Here is a 16,095-nt window from a genome sequence, read left to right as displayed (position 1 = left end):
GCTGTAACTGCTTGCAGTTTAGAAATCATTTATTTAACAGAAGGAAATGAGCTATATCACATTGCTTAGGTTAAGGTCTCGGAGCTAAAAGTTAAATTAAAAAGCACCATAGAAAATGGACAATTGAAAAAGCTAATGACATAACTCTGGGGAAGATAAAGGAACAAACCAAGATGGGGAAAGAGGTGGGTGTTACCACAGCTGGTGAGGGTAAGAATTGTCAGAGAAAAAACCAAACAGCAAGGAAACAAGAACCAAGATGAATAAATTATTTGAGAAGGGCTGTTAAAATATGCTTTGCAAAGTTAATAAGGTTATCAATTCAGAAAAAGAAATGTCCTCTAAACATAAACCCTCAGAAAAACCAAAAGAAAACAAAGCAAAACATAACTAACCTGGGTACTAGAAAGCTAACCAATGACCCCAAGGGTTGGGCCTAGATAAATTATTAAAACCTATTTCACAAGAGCAAAGCAAATTGAGAATAAGAATACTACTGGGTCAAAGGGGAAAGTAGAGGAAAATTGTGAAAGTAAAAAGATTTCTTATGCGGGCGAAATCTAGACTCAATAACAATAATGTGCACATGTGATATTCCTGCCTCCATATGCCAAACTCTCCACAAGACTGAAGTCCCCGCTTCTCAAAATAGCTGGCTGAACACAAGTATCTGTAACCACAGAGGAAAGATGATGAAAATGCTTATGGGTCAATGCTCTGATCCTCAAAAGGCAGTGCTGCCCTTTTTCCCCTCTGTGTCCCCAGTCTTAAACTGTGTTAGTGGTAGCAGTTGAAAACTAGAGAGCCTCCCTCTGGGGAGTCCACGGTAATCTAACTCATGCACACAAGAACCCATGAAGCCATGGAGGACACAGAACATTCTCTGTAGTGTAATTGAAATGAAGGATTTCAGAGCTGGAATACACCTTAGAGGTCAGCTAATCTTCTAACCAATGATGAAACGCCTCCAAAAAAGATGTACCTCTCCTCTCTAAATGCTTCCTGTCAGTACTGCTTTCCTCTCGTAATTTTTTTTTTTTTTATTTGTCTTCAAGTCTGGGTGACAGTGAGACATTTCACGTCCATGTTTCTATGGCATTTTTCTTCTCCCTGTGTGCAGTCTGTAGTCCAGCTGGACCCCAAGGACACTAGGAAAGGACAACATGTATGATTTACCATCTCAAATGTCTGTGATTAGTGGAGATCTGCTTTACTATTCTGCTATGTTGGGAGGCATTTCTGAATGAGAAAATGTACATTCCACGCAGTCACCATACCTGGGAGAGTGGCTCCCCCGGCTGATGTTGTGCCTTCAGTTCTTCTATCTGTTTGTTCAGCAAAGTGACTTCAGCCTTTGCATGCAGTCTGGGGTTTGTTATTTATTTATTTATTTTTTTTTACTGGAAGCTTTTTTTTTCATTTTGCAAGGGATATCAATAGACAAATGTTTATTCATCACTTACCTATCATATAACCACAGTTATGTTCAGTAGACATCATGTTACTGTATTTGGGAAACAGGGACCAGATTCTCTAATAATCTACGTGAAGAGAAAAATCTAAATGAACAGGTATCTGGGCTTTATTATATGTTCTGCAAGAACTGAAAAAACTGTAGCTGGTAGGCTTGATCTTTCTGCTGTAGCTGAACATCCTTCAGCCTGATGATGTCTTTGAGCTCTACCACCAACTGCTCTGCACAAGCCAGGTGTTTCAGAACTCTCTCATGTGTTCTGCTAAAGTTCATCCCAGTTTCCTGGGTTGATTCCTAGTTTTCAGATGAAAAAGTGGCCAATCCAGCAGGGAAAAGGTATCAGCTTCCAAACAGGAGTTTCCTTACTCCAACTTCATCCTTTGTTTTGCCTGACTCATATCCTATTAACTTAAGAATCTTTCAAACTTTGATCCAATCATCATCATCATCATCACAAACATTATACTATCTTCAGTATTTCAGAAATGTTAAACATTTTATAAATGTTATCTCATTTAAAGTATTACCCTACTTGTACCAAAGTGAAAATTAAAGAGAAATATACATCACAAACCATTTCGAAAAGGAGGACAGGGCAGCACCTGTGACTCCAAAGAGTAGCGTTCCAGCCCCATACACCAGAGGTGGTGGGTTCACATCCAGCCCTGCCCAAAACCTGCAATAAAAAGAAAAGGAGCTTAAAACTTAAGAGAGTCATTGAGAGCCGATATGCCCACACAGAGATCTGTCTCAGTAGGAGAATCCTCATAAAAGCTGTGCCAATTGGAAGTAGGTATTGGAACTGCCACAGAGAGTCCCTATTAGAGTGATGCAGTGCTCTGCTGCTCAGGGCAGGACCGGGAACCCTATTTTCTCACCCTAGGTGAACACAGAAAGCAGTATCATTACAGACCCCCTTCGCAAAACACAAATAGGCTCCCTCATTCAAAACCTGAAAGGTTGGATGCCTCAGGATCATTTTTTTGCACATAGTCCTCTGGCTAATTGTGCCATACTTCCCTAACCCCCCCCCCGCCCACAGGATAGGAAAAGCAGCATTTAAACCCCCTACATTGAAAATTCAGGGGGCTTCCATATTGGATTCCCCGCCTCCACTGCTGGAGGTTCTTTTCCCACTGGCTTATCACTCTTTCTATTAATCTTTCCCTGTCAATGAACTCTATCATGCTGGTTATCTGTGTGGTCTATGGTTTAATTCTTCCAACTCAGAGACCAAAGACTAGGCATAGAGGGAAATTTTCACAATGAGGGCAATGCCTACTGAAGCTGTGAGAGCAACACCACTGCCAAGAGTCTCCACTAGGGTGATGCCCAGTGGAACCATGGTAGCAGGACTGCCACTAAGACCCCACAACCAAAGAGCTACCAGTGTGCAAGACCAACCACGGAGAGCTAGGTTGACTCATTCCAGCCAAACCGTAGGCACAGGACTGCCCAAGTCCTTGGGGACTCATCCTGCACACCAGAGTGGACATAGAGTCAAAGGAGATTATTCTGGAGCCTTTAGACCAGTGGTTCTCAACCTTCCTAATTACTGCCTTGTTCCAAACGGGGCCGTGACCCATAGGTTGAGAATCACTGCTTTAGATCCAATGTCTGCTGTCTTAGGTTTCAGACTTGCTTGGCCTTGTCACCCCTTTGCTCTTCCCTATTGCTCCCTTTTAAATGGGATCACGTAGCCTATGTTTGGACCACCACTATATCTTGGAAGGATATAGCTGGTTTGGATTTTACAGGCTCACAGATAGGACTTTGTACTTTTAAACTGGTGCTGGAGGGACTTAATAGTTTGTAGCTATGAAAATGAAAAGAATGTACTTGTATGTCAGAAGGGGATAAGTTTTACAGGCCCAGGGGTGGAATGCTGTGGTTGGCATGTCCCCTCCAACACTCATATACAAACTTAATAGCCAACGTGGCAGTATGACGGAAGGGGGGTTTAAGAGGTTACCGAATCATAAGTTTCTGCCCTCAGTAACGGATAAATTCATTCATGGATTAACAGGTGAATGTCTCAATGGGTACCATGGGAGGGGAACAGGTGGCCCTATGAGAAGAGGAAGAGAGACCTGAGTCAGCACATTAGCACAGTCAGCCTCCTCACCCTATCATGCCCACAACCCTGTGGAGCAGCACAGAGAGCCCCCACCAACAAGAAGACCCTCACCAGCTACAGCCCATGACCTTGGATTTCTCAACCTGCACAACAAATGAATTCCCCTATTATTATTATTATTTTTCTATTAAATCATAGCTGTGTACATTAATGCAATCATAGGGCACCATACACTGGTTTTATATACCATCTGACATATTTTCATCACACTGGTTGACATAGCCTTCCTGGCATTTTCTTAGTTATTGTGTTAACACATTTATATTCTACATTTAGTAAGTTTTACATGTACCCTTGTAAGATGCACCATAGGTGTAAACCCACCAATTATCTTCCCTCTGCCCATCTTCCCCTCTTCCTCCCCTCCCTCTCCTCTTTCCCCGTATTCTTAGGTTATAACTGGTTATAGCTTTCATATGAAAGCCATAAATTAGTTTCATAGTAGGGCTGAGTACATTGGATACTTTTTCTTCCATTCTTGAGATACTTCACTAAGAAGAATATGTTCTAGCTCCATCCATGTAAACATGAAAGAGGTAAAGTCCCCATCTTTCTTTAAGGCTGCATAATATTCCATGGTGTACAAATACTACAATTTATTAATCCATTCGTGGTTCGATGGGCACTTGGACTTCTTCCATGACTTAGCAATTATGAATTGAGCTGCAATAAACATTCTGGTACAAATATTTGTTATAATGTGATTTTTTGGTCTTCTGGGTGTAGAAGACTATATACCTACTATATACACATTCTATGAAGTAAACATCAACCTGATACCAAAACCAGGAAAAGGAGAATTTCAGACCAATCTCACTCATGAATATAGATGCAAAAATTCTCAACAAAATCCTAGCCAATAGATTACAGCTTATCATCAAAAAAGTCATTCATCATGATCAAATAGGTTCATCCCAGGGATGCAAGGCTGGTTTAATATATGCAAGTCCATAAACGTTATCCACCATATTAACAGAGGCAAAAATAAAGATCATATGATCCTCTCAATAGATGCAGAAAAAGCATTTGATAAAATCCAGCATCCTTTTCTAATTAGAACACTGAAGAGTATAGGCATAGGTGGCACATTTCTGAAACTTACTGAACAATAAAAATCCTCAAAGAAAGCCTAGGAAAAACACTGGAAGATGTTGGTCTGGGAAAAGAATTCATGAAGAAGACTGCCATGGCAATTGCAACAACAACAAAAATAAACAAATGGGACTTCATTAAACTGAAAAGCTTCTGTACATCTAAGGAGACAACAACCAAAGCAAAGAGACAACCTACACAATGGGAAAGGATATTTGCATATTTTCAATCAGACAAAAGCTTGATAACTAGGATCTATAGAGAACTCAAATTAATCCACATGAAAAAAGCCAACAATCCCATATATCAATGGGCAAGAGACATGAATAGAACCTTCTCTAAAGATGACAGACGAATGGCTAACAAACACATGAAAAAATGTATCATCTCTATATATTAGATCATTGCAAAGCAAAACAACTCTGAGATAGCATCTAACCCCAGTGAGAATGGCCCACATCACAAAATCTCAAAACTGCAGGTGCTGGCGTGGATGTGGAGAGAAGGGAACACTTTTACACTGCTGGTGGGACTGCAAACTAGTACAACCTTTCTGGAAGGAAGCATGGAGAAACCTCAAAGCACTCAACCTAAACCTCCCATTTGATCCTGCAATCCCATTACTGGGCATCTACCCAGAAGGAAAAAAATCCTTTTATCATACGGACACTTGTACTAGACTGTTTCTTGCAGCTCAATTTACAATCGCCAAAATGTGGAAACAGCCTAAATGCCCACCAACCCAGGAATGGATTAACAAGCTGTGGTATATGTATACCATGGAATACTATTCAGCCATTAAAAAAAATGGAGACTTTACATCCTTCGTATTAACCTGGATGGAAGTGGAAGACATTATTCTTAGTAAAGCATCACAAGAATGGAGAAGCATGAATCCTATGTACTCAATTTTGATATGAGGACAATTAATGACAATCAAGGTTATGGGGGGGAGGAAAAGCAGAAAGAGGGATGGAGGGGGGTGGGGCCTTGGTGTGTGTCACACTTTATGGGGGCAAGACATGATTGCAAGAGGGACTTTACCTAACAATTGCAATCAGTGTAACCTGGTTTATTGTACCCTCAATGAAGCCCCAACAATAAAAAAAAAAAAAAGAAATTCACAAAATCCTTAATGAATATTAAAGAAACTTTATTCTCAGAAATATGAAAATCTGAAGGAAATTGACCATTACTTGGAAGCACACCACCTTCTACGACTTAGACAGAATGAAGTGGAATTGTTGAACAAGCCTATATCAAGTTCTGAAATAGCATCAGCTATACAAAATCTTCCAAAAAAGAAAAGCGCAGGACCAGTGGCTTCACATCAGAATTCTAGCAAACCTTTAAAGAGGAACTAGTACCTATATTAACCTTTTCCAAAATATAGAAATGGAAGGAATACTACCCAACACATTCTATGAAGCAAACATCACCTTGATCACTAAACCAGGAAAAGACCCAACAAGAAAAGAAAATTATACACCCATATCACTAATGAATATTAATACAAATATATTCAACAAGATCCTAATGGACAAGAATCCAGCAACACATCAAACAAATTATACACCATGACCAAGTGGGTTTTATCCCAGGGTCTCAAGGCTGGTTCAATATACGTAAATCTATAAATATAATTTATCACATAAACAAAATAAAAAACAAAGATCATATGATTCTCTCAATTGATGCAGAAAAAGCTTTTGTTAATATCCAGCATCCATTCATGATCAGAACACTTAAGAAAATTTGTATAGAAAGTACATTTCTTAAACTGATAGAGGCCATCTACAGCAAACTCACAGCCAATATCATATTGAACGGAGTTAAATTGAAATCATTTCCACTCGGATCAGGAACCAGGCAAGGTTGTCCATTGTCTTCACTGCTTTTGAACATTGTAATGGAAGTCTTAGACATCACAATTAGGGAAGAAAAGGTGATCAAGGGTATCCATATAGGGTCAGAAGAGATCAAACTTTTACTCTTCACAGATGATATGATTGTGTATCTGGAAAACACCAGGGATTCTACTACAAAACTCTTAGAAGTGATCAAGGAATACAGCAGTGTCTCAGGTTACAAAATTGATATTCACAAATCTGTAGCCTTTATATATACCAACAATAGTCAAGCTGAAAAACAGTCAAGGACTCTATTCCATTCACAGTAGTGCCAAAGAAGATGAAATATTTGGGAGTTTATCTAACAAAGGACGTGAAAGATCTCTATAAAGAGAACTATGAAACTCTAAGAAAAGAAATAGCTGAAGATGTTAACAAATGGAAAAACATACTGTGCTCATGAGTGGGAAGAATCAACATTATTAAAATGTATACTACCCAAAGCAATATACAATTTTAATGCAATCCCTATTAAAGCTCCACTGTTATGCTTTAAAGATCTCAAAAAAAAAAAACTTCGTTTTATATAGAATCAGAAAAAAATTTGAATAGCTGATACATTACTCAGAAATAAAAACAAAGCAGGCGGAATTACACTACCAGACCTCAGGCTGCACTATAAATCAATATTGATCAAAACAGCATGGTACTGGCACAAAAACAGAGAGGTAGATGTATGGAACAGAATAGAGAACCAAGAGATTAACCCAGTTACTTGCCGTTATTTGATCTTTGACAAGGCAATTAAAAAACATTCAGCGGAGAAAAGATCCCCTACTTAACAAATGGTGCTGGGTGAACTGGCTGGCAACCTGTAGAAGACTGAAACTGGACCCACACCTTTCACGATTAACTAAGATAGACTCTCACTAGATTAAAGATTTAAACTTATGACATGAAACTATAAAAATGCTAGAAGAAAGTGCAGGGAAAACTCTTGAAGAAATCGGCCTGGGCGAATATTTTATGAGGAGGACCCCCGGGGCAATTGAAACAGCATCAAAAATACACTACTGGGACCTGATCAAACTAAAAAGCTTCTGCACAGCCCAAAACACAGTAAGTAAAGCAAACAGACAGTTCTCAGAATGGGAGAAGATATTTGCAGGTTATGTCTCCGACAAAGGTTTAATAACCAGAATCCACAGAAAACTCAAACGTATTAGCAAGTGTCACGACCCCTAAGGCACTGGTCTCGGTCGCTGCAGGAAGGAACCAGGCGTGACATGGATTAGAAGTACAAGCTTGCAGGAAGCGAGCTAACCTTAAGTGCAGGGTAGCCCAGAGCCCCCTCTGCAATGGCTATTTATTAAGGTTATGCACAACATGTGTGGAGAGTTAAGGGCATGACATGCACAACAGGTGTAGAGAGTTGCATGCGTAAGGATTCCCACTTGCTCTTTCCTCAAATACTCTTTCCCCACGTGTTCTTTCCTCACAACCCTCATGAAGAACTACAAAGCATCAATGTTTAACACATGCTTACTAGTGAGTGACTGATCTTATCTCATCCTGGAACACTGAGTTACTTGGGGGACTGCCCCCAGGTCACAAAACGTCTCTAGGCTTGCCAGGAGACTGTCCCATTCTCAGCATTTCCTTTTAATGTGATAAGAATCAGTAATTATCCTTTGCAAGCATGGTGTCCATTCCTCTACAAGCAAGAACAAGTGATCCCATCTCAGGTTGGGCAAGGGACTTGAAGAGAAACTTCTCTGAAGAAGACAGGGGCACGGCCTGCAGACACATGAAAAAATGCTCATCATCCTTAATCATCAGAGAAATGCAAATCAAAACTACTTTGAGATATCATCTAACTCCACTAAGATTACCCCACATTACAAAATCCCAAAACCAGAGATGTTGGCATGGATGTGGAGAAAAGGGAACACTTCTACACTGCTGGTGGGAATGCAAACTAATATGCTCCTTTTGGAAAGATGTTTGGAGAACACTTAGAGATCTAAAAATAGACCTGCCATTCGATCCTACAATTCCTCTACTAGGTATATACCCAGAAGACCAAAAATCACATTATAACAAAGATTTTTGTACCAGAATGTTTAGTTGCAGTCCAATTCGTAATTGCTAAGTCATGGAAGAAGCCCAAGTGTCCACTGACCCATGAATGGATCGATAAATTGTGGTATATGTGCACCATGGAATATTATGCAGCCTTAAAGAAAGATGGAGACTTTACCTCTTTCATGTTTACATGGATGGAGCTGGAAAATATTTTTCTTAGCAAAGTATCTCAAGCATGGAAGAAAAAGTATCCAATGTACTCAGCCCTACTATGAAACCAGTTTATAGCTTGAAAGCTATAACCCAATTATAGCCCAAGAAGAAGGAGAAAGGGGAGATGGAGGGGAGGGGAGGAAGGAGGATGGGTGAAGGGAGAGTGATTGGTGGGACCACACCTAAAGTGCATCTTACAAGGGTACATGTGAAGTTTACTAGATGTAGAATATAAATGTCTAAACACAGTAACTGGAAAAATGCTATGAAGGCTATGTTAACCAGTTTGATGAAAATATTTCAAATTGTATATAAAACCAGCACATTATACCCCATGATTGCATTAATATACACAGCTATGACTAAATAAAATAAAGAAACAGGGGTATGTTATGTGTAATATTCTCAAGAAGGTGTAACATCCTGTACAAATTTCATACCTGAATGTAGAAGAACACAAGTGACAAGGATGATACAAGTATTGAAAGAAAACATCACACAAACACAAAATGAAGAATATATATTTTTGCAGTGGTGGGGAAGAGGAACTGTATTCTTCAAAAACATTCCAGCCCCAGCCAAAAACTGCAACAACAACAACAAAAACATTATCATAAAAGATGAAGTACATAGAAATGCTCTAGATTAAAGGAAACTAAAGACTCACAACAATTAAATGCAATGCCTGACTCCAGATTGGATCCGGGGCAGAATAAAAATGCTATAAAGGACATTATTAACACCTGACAAAATTAGAATACAGATTGCATATTAGATAAAAGCATTGTGTTAATGTAAATTTATGAAGTCGGTAATTATTCTAAAGACATATGTCTCCATCCTTAGAGCAAAGGGATGCATTTAATCATGACATATGTAACTTAGGTCCAAATGGTTCCCCCAGATAATTTAAGGAGAGGGAACAAATGTTAAAACAGAGTAAAATATTAGCCTCAAATATAAGCTTCTTAAGACATCTAACATATGATGTTACTCCCCTGGGTAAAGGGTTCCAGAGCTTTTTAATGTCCACGGAGTAAAATCCAAATTCCTTATCCAAACCCACCAGGCCAGTGTGGTTGAGCTCCGGGTGGCCTTCCTGTCATTACTACATGACCTCCACACCCTGCAACCCCACTTGCTAGTTCATACAACTCGTAAGTGCTTGGGTACATCCCACCCTCTTCTGTGTCTGTGATTTCACACATTCCGAGTCTATATTAAAATCTTCTGCCCCCTCTTAATCTCTGACTTCTTTACACCCTAGTCGTTTTGGCTTACATGCTGCCTCCCCACTCTATGTAAGGTAGCCCTGCCCCCATTCTCCGTCAGTATCTTTTAGTGTCTTTTCCCTATATTACTATTGTTATTTGTTTGCCAACTTGACTTTTTTCTAATCCTACTTGCACCTCTTTCCGGGAGTAGGGACGTTATCTGTCTGATTCACCATTATTCTACCTCATGCACCCTGCACAAAGTGGGCAGCCAAATAAAGAAACTATGGGAGTAAAAACGGCCTGCAGCAGGACTACGCAGTCAGTCAAAAGATCAGTGGTTGGCAGAGGCTGAGGGGAGGGACGGATGAATAGGCAGAGTGCAGAGGGTGTTTAAGGTGGTGAAACCGTCCGTGTGATGCACTAATGGTGAACACCTGTTATTACGCATTTGTCCAAACCCATTGAATGTACACCACCCAGATGCAACCCTCACAGAAACTAAGGACTTTGGGCAAAAATGTTGTATCAGTGGAGGTGCAATGATTGTAACAAATGTGTCTGGAAGTGATGCTGATGGCAGGAGGTATATGGGAACCCCACTTCTCTAAAAATAGTCTGTTTTTCTTGTGTGTGTGTGTTTTAATGACCTGAGAGGCTACAAAAAAGCCACAGGATGGCACTGTTTCTCTCAGAAGTTTCAATGAGGGCTGTGTTCACAGAAATTGCTGATGCTGAAGAACATAGCAGGGATTCTGTGACTGTCTCTGCCCCAGTTCTTCACAAAGCTCAAAGTGCTTCACAGCACTGTCCTGGCCCAGCCCCAGGTCTGTACTTGCAATGGGTGTGGGGTTTTTGTTTTTGTTTTTGAGACAGAGCCTCAAACTGTCACCTTGGGTAGAGTGCCGTGGCATCACAGCTCACAGCAACCTCCAACTCCTGGGCTCAAGCAATTCTCCTGCGTCTGCCTCCCAAGTAGCTGGGACTACAGGTGCCTGCCAAAACTCCTGGCTATTTTTTGGCTGTAGCCATCATTGTTGTTTGGCGGGCCTGGGCTGGATTTGAACCTGCCAGCTCAGGTGTATGTGGCTGGCACCTTAGCCTCTTGAGCCACAGTGTTTTTAGATGTAGTTTTTCTTATTCAGGCATGGGGAGGCCAACAGATGAGGAGATGAGTGCTACAAGCTAGCTTGTTACTCAGCTCCCGAGAGGAGGTGGCACCAGGTAGGTCAGGAGATAGAGGGACCAGGAGGAAACATGGGCATGAGCCTTATTGTGGTTTCCGTGGGAAGGAAGGGGTGAGGCAGAGTAAGCAAGTTTAGGACTGGCTAGTTTGAATAATTTCAGGGCTCTGGGCAATACTAGCTGTCACTAGTGTTGGGTACCAGGCCCTTGGAGTGATTAGGTAGCCCAGAGTGCAGACAGCCTTTCTCCTCCTGGAAAGTGGTACAGGTAGGATTAGAAAAAAGTCAAGTTGACAAATAACAATAATAATGTAGGGAAAAGATACCAACAGAATGGGGGCAGGGCTACCTTTCATAGAGTGGGGAGGTGGCATGTAAGCTAAAACTACTTGGGTGAAAAGAAGTCAGATATTGTTATATGATAAAGGAGGCAGGTGCTTGGGGAGCAGGCTCCGAGTTGTTTGGTTTGCATAGGAAAGGCAGGCTCCAGGCGAGTCCTTTGCTAACTCTGGGAATTGGTCAACCTGGGAAGGGTAGTGTCTGCAGGGTCGGCAAGGCCCAGACCCTATGGTGAACATGATGAAGTGTAGGGACAAAGTTATTCTCTCTAGGTCACACACAAGGTCAGAAGCAAAGCCAGCAAAAGTTATTACTTACAGTTACTACGACCTGGCCATGCAAAGGAGCTTTGATCTTCTGAAAAGTAAATCTTCCACACAGATGCTACAGAAAAGGTTTATTTGCCAAGAACTTTACCATGACCACATTGGTTATGATAATATTTTCCCCAGTTTTCTAACTGGAAAAAAATAAGAAATATGTGAGCTTCTTTAAATCACTTTTTATCTGTACATGGTCTTAAAGAGGAAAGACACAGGCACTGTGAGTGGGAGAAGGGCCCCCATGCCATAACTCACTCGGATCCACCCCTGGGGAAAAACAGGGCTGAGGCACCGGACAGATGGGGCCCAGGAGTGTTCTGAGGGTGCTCCAGGGCCTGCCAGGTGCCAGGCAGGTGTAAACACGAAGGCTGGCTCGGAGTGATTGTATTAGTATCTGCACAATCCGTAGGGAGGCATCGCTTTTGGCGGCAACCTCCCTGAGCTGACCATAATCCCTTTTCCTAATCTGGTTTCATTAAGTGGGCACGAGGCTTGGATCAGAAGAGAGAGGTCATTTATGGATTGAATTATTTAACCAAGTGATCACTTGCAAGTTTTTGAGTTTCTAAAACAGAAAGGAACTATGTTACTAAGAAGGAGAATGCAGCACCCAGGGGTGTCTGACCCAGGGCCTGCGAGCCATGTGCTAACTTATCGGGGCCCTGTTTTTGCTTATTTGTGGTGGCAGATGTTGCAAAAAGTATGCGCAGACCTTTTGTTTTGCTCATCGTTATCTTTAGTGTCCAGATATTTAATGTGTGGCCTGAGGCAACTTTTATTCTTCCAATTTGCTGCAGAGAAATAAAAGGGGGGGGGTATAGGACACCCAGGCTAGACAGTTTAATAAAACTACAACACCTATTGAACAACTGACATTACCTATTTTTCTTCACTATCAATAGCTCTCCTGCACAGCACAGTGGCTAACCCCAACTACGGTGTTGAAAGTCCAGAGAGAGATGACGGCACAGTCCCTGCTGCATCTTTCTAGCTTACGATGGAGCCTCTGAGCACAGTATATTCGTAATGCTGAAAACGAACATTTGGTTGATTAAAGATGGATAAAACACCTAAATCTAAGGCATAAAACAGTAAAAATTCTTGAAGAAAGTATAAGGAAAATACTTGAAGGTATGGGTCTGGGGAAAAACTTTATGAAGAAGACTCCAGTGGCAATTGGAACAACAACAAAACAAACAAGTGGGACTACATTAAACCGAATAGCTTCTGTACTACCAAGGAGACAACAACCAAAGCAAATAGACAACCATCAGAATGAGAAAAGATATTTGCATATTATGAATCCGAAATAAAAGCTTGATAACTAGGATCTACAGAGAACTCAAATTAATTGACTTAAAAAGAGCCAACCATCCCTTAGATCAATGAGCAAGAGAGAGGAATAGAACCTTATCTAAAGAAGACAGATGAATGGCTAACAAACATATGAAAAGATGATCATTGTCCCTAATTATCAGAGAAATGCAAATCAAAACCACCCTGGAGATATCACCTAACCCTAGTGAGAATGGCTCACATCACAGTCTCAAAGCTGCAGATGCTGGTGTGGATGTGGAGAGAAGGGAACACTTTTACACTGCTGGTGGGACTGCAAACCAATACAACATTTTTGGAAGAAAGTATGCTTTTTGGAAGGAAGTATGGACAACCCTCAAAGAACTCAAACTAGACCTTCTATTTGACCCTGCAATCCCATTACTGGGCATCTACCCAGAAAGAAAAAAATCATTTTATCATAAGGACATTTGCACTAGACTGTTTATTACAGCTCAGTTTACAATCGCCAAATTGTGGGAACAACCTAACTGCCCACAGATCCAGGAATGGATTGACAAGCTGTGGTATATGTATACCATGGAATACTATCCAGCCACAAAAAAAGATGGAGACTTTACAGCCTTTGTATTAACCTGGATGGAGTAGAAACCCATCACAAGAATAGTAAAGCATCACAAGAATGAAGAAGCAAGAATTCAATGTACTCAATTCTGATATGAGGACAATTGATGCTAGTACACGGCAGGGAGTGGGGAAATGGGGGAGGAGAGAGAGGGGGAGGGTGAGGGGTCACGATGTGTGACACACCTCTTGGGGGAGGGACCCAATTATAAGACGGACTTTACCCACATATGCAAGTGGTGTAACCTGGTTCTCTGTATCCTCAATGAATCCCCAAAAATAAAATAACAAGAAAATAATTGTTTGGTGGCAGCAGGGAGGACTTTGGGGAAATGGTTATTTGGGATTGAAAGTAAGAATTGAACAGGGGTTAGCCAGACTACATTTCTTGGATTGTCTTTCGAAGTTTACTGCTGTGAAGGATTAATGAGTACAGCTCAATCCTCTCTGGACAAGAAGGGCAGCACTGTGGCCCCCTGGGTTTAATCCGGAGCTTTCCTGCTTCCTGCAGATCTATCGTAATTCCAGATGGCAGGGATAGCTTTGTTTCCAGGTGTCCCTGTGGTGCGGATGTTGTCCAGGGAAGACCCCAAGCAGCAAGGCCCTGGAGGGAGAGACTTCCCCAGCTCCCCACATGCCGGGATGTTTGAAAGAGGAGCCAAGTCTTGGTTTTACTACTGTGAAGCGAAGACACAGACAGAAAAGGAAAAGAGGAACTGGGGGCTGTCAGAGACCTCAGTGAGTTACAAAGAGAAGATCCTGAGGGAATTCTGCCTGGGCCGGGTGCTGCAGCGCCTGGTATGTGATGGTGTCTTCTCCTTGCCGAGTACAGGGATATCCTCTCGCAGGCCTGCTATCCCAAGAGAGTGGACTGTTTTCTCCTGAAGCTTTTTTCCAAAGGTGCAGGTGCGTTCTGCACTTTCTGCTCTCATCTGGAGGAATTCTGCCCTTACTTGCTTACCTGCTTTTTTCTTTATTACCAAGGTAAGAACATGGTTTGCTCTGACAAGTAGTAAACTTTGTGATGTTGTAACCAACATGTCAGGTGCCCCAGCCACACTGTATAATCGTGAGTTTCAACACAGCATTGATTTTTATTTTAATACAAATATCCAATCCTTCTCTCTCAACTTTCATGGTACAGAAGTAAACGTCTGTGTTGCCAAATAAAACCTCACACAGCCCCAGACACAAACTGAGGGATGATTTCTAATCACCTACTAGAAAGATTTATACCTTTCTAGTTTTAATGAGAACTTTTAAGTGGTAAGCGTAAAATATCAATAGGTTAAGGAAGCTAGACTGAGCTTTCATTCTGCAGATGAAGGCACAGAGATGGTCATAGTTCCTTAAAATGTTAGAGTGACTGTAAGATCCAGTAATTCCAGACCTAGGTATATCCACAAAATATTGTTGAAACCTATGTATATTATACAATATTTAAAATATTATAAAAATTAGCTGGGCATGGTGGCAGACGCCTATAGTCCTGGCTTCTCAGGAAGCTGAGGCAGGAGGATCACTTAAGTATAAGAGTTTGAGGTTCCTGTGAGCTGTGATAATGCCACAGCACTGTATCCAGGGTGACAGAGTGAGATTGTGTCTCCAAAAAAAAAAACAAAAAAACATATCCACACAAAAACATGTGTGAGAATGTTTGTAGAAGCATTATTTATAAAAGCCCAAACATATCCACACAAAAACCTGTGTAAGAATGTTTGTAGGAGCGTTATTTATAAAAGCCAAAAAGTAGAAACAGCCCAAATGCCCATCAGCTGAGTGATTATGGAACATATCATATCTAGATAATGGGATATTAGTCTGTCGTAAATCACTGACAGTCACAAAATACTGTATGATTCCACTTATATAAAATGTCCAGAATAGGTAAATCCATAGAGACAAAAAGTAGATTCTTGGTTGCCACGGGCTGGAAGTAGGAGGAGACGGGGCGTTACTGCTAATGGGAAAGGGGATTTTTTGTGAGATAATCAAAATGCTGAAATTAGATAGTTGTGATAATTGCACACACTTGTGACTATACTAAAAGCTACAGAGCAGTATACTTTAAAAGGGTGAGTTTTATGGTATGTGCATTATAAATAAAGCTATTATTTAATAAAACAAAGTAGGATGGAAGTCTTCCTGGCTGTTTCTCTTCTCCCAGTCTTCCAAAGAGAGCCCTTTTAGGATTGTGGTCATGAATTATAGGTTAATTGTAAATGGTCCCATTTAGTAAAATGGTCAATCCACTGAAAAAGTCA

The 16,095-nt window shown here is 41.0% G+C and overlaps 1 pseudogene; it reads left to right on the top strand.

Moving 5' to 3' along the window:
- Positions 1–14,716, top strand: part of LOC128573455 (sphingosine-1-phosphate phosphatase 1-like) — a 53,840-nt pseudogene extending 39,124 nt beyond the window's left edge.
- The last annotated feature ends 1,379 nt before the right edge of the window (positions 14,717–16,095 follow it).

The sequence above is a fragment of the Nycticebus coucang genome, chromosome 21 (genome assembly GCF_027406575.1).
Source record: "Nycticebus coucang isolate mNycCou1 chromosome 21, mNycCou1.pri, whole genome shotgun sequence".
Classification (NCBI taxonomy): domain Eukaryota; kingdom Metazoa; phylum Chordata; class Mammalia; order Primates; family Lorisidae; genus Nycticebus; species Nycticebus coucang.
The sequence above is the reverse complement of the archived record's forward strand: the minus strand, read 5'-3'. Positions and strand labels throughout refer to the sequence as shown.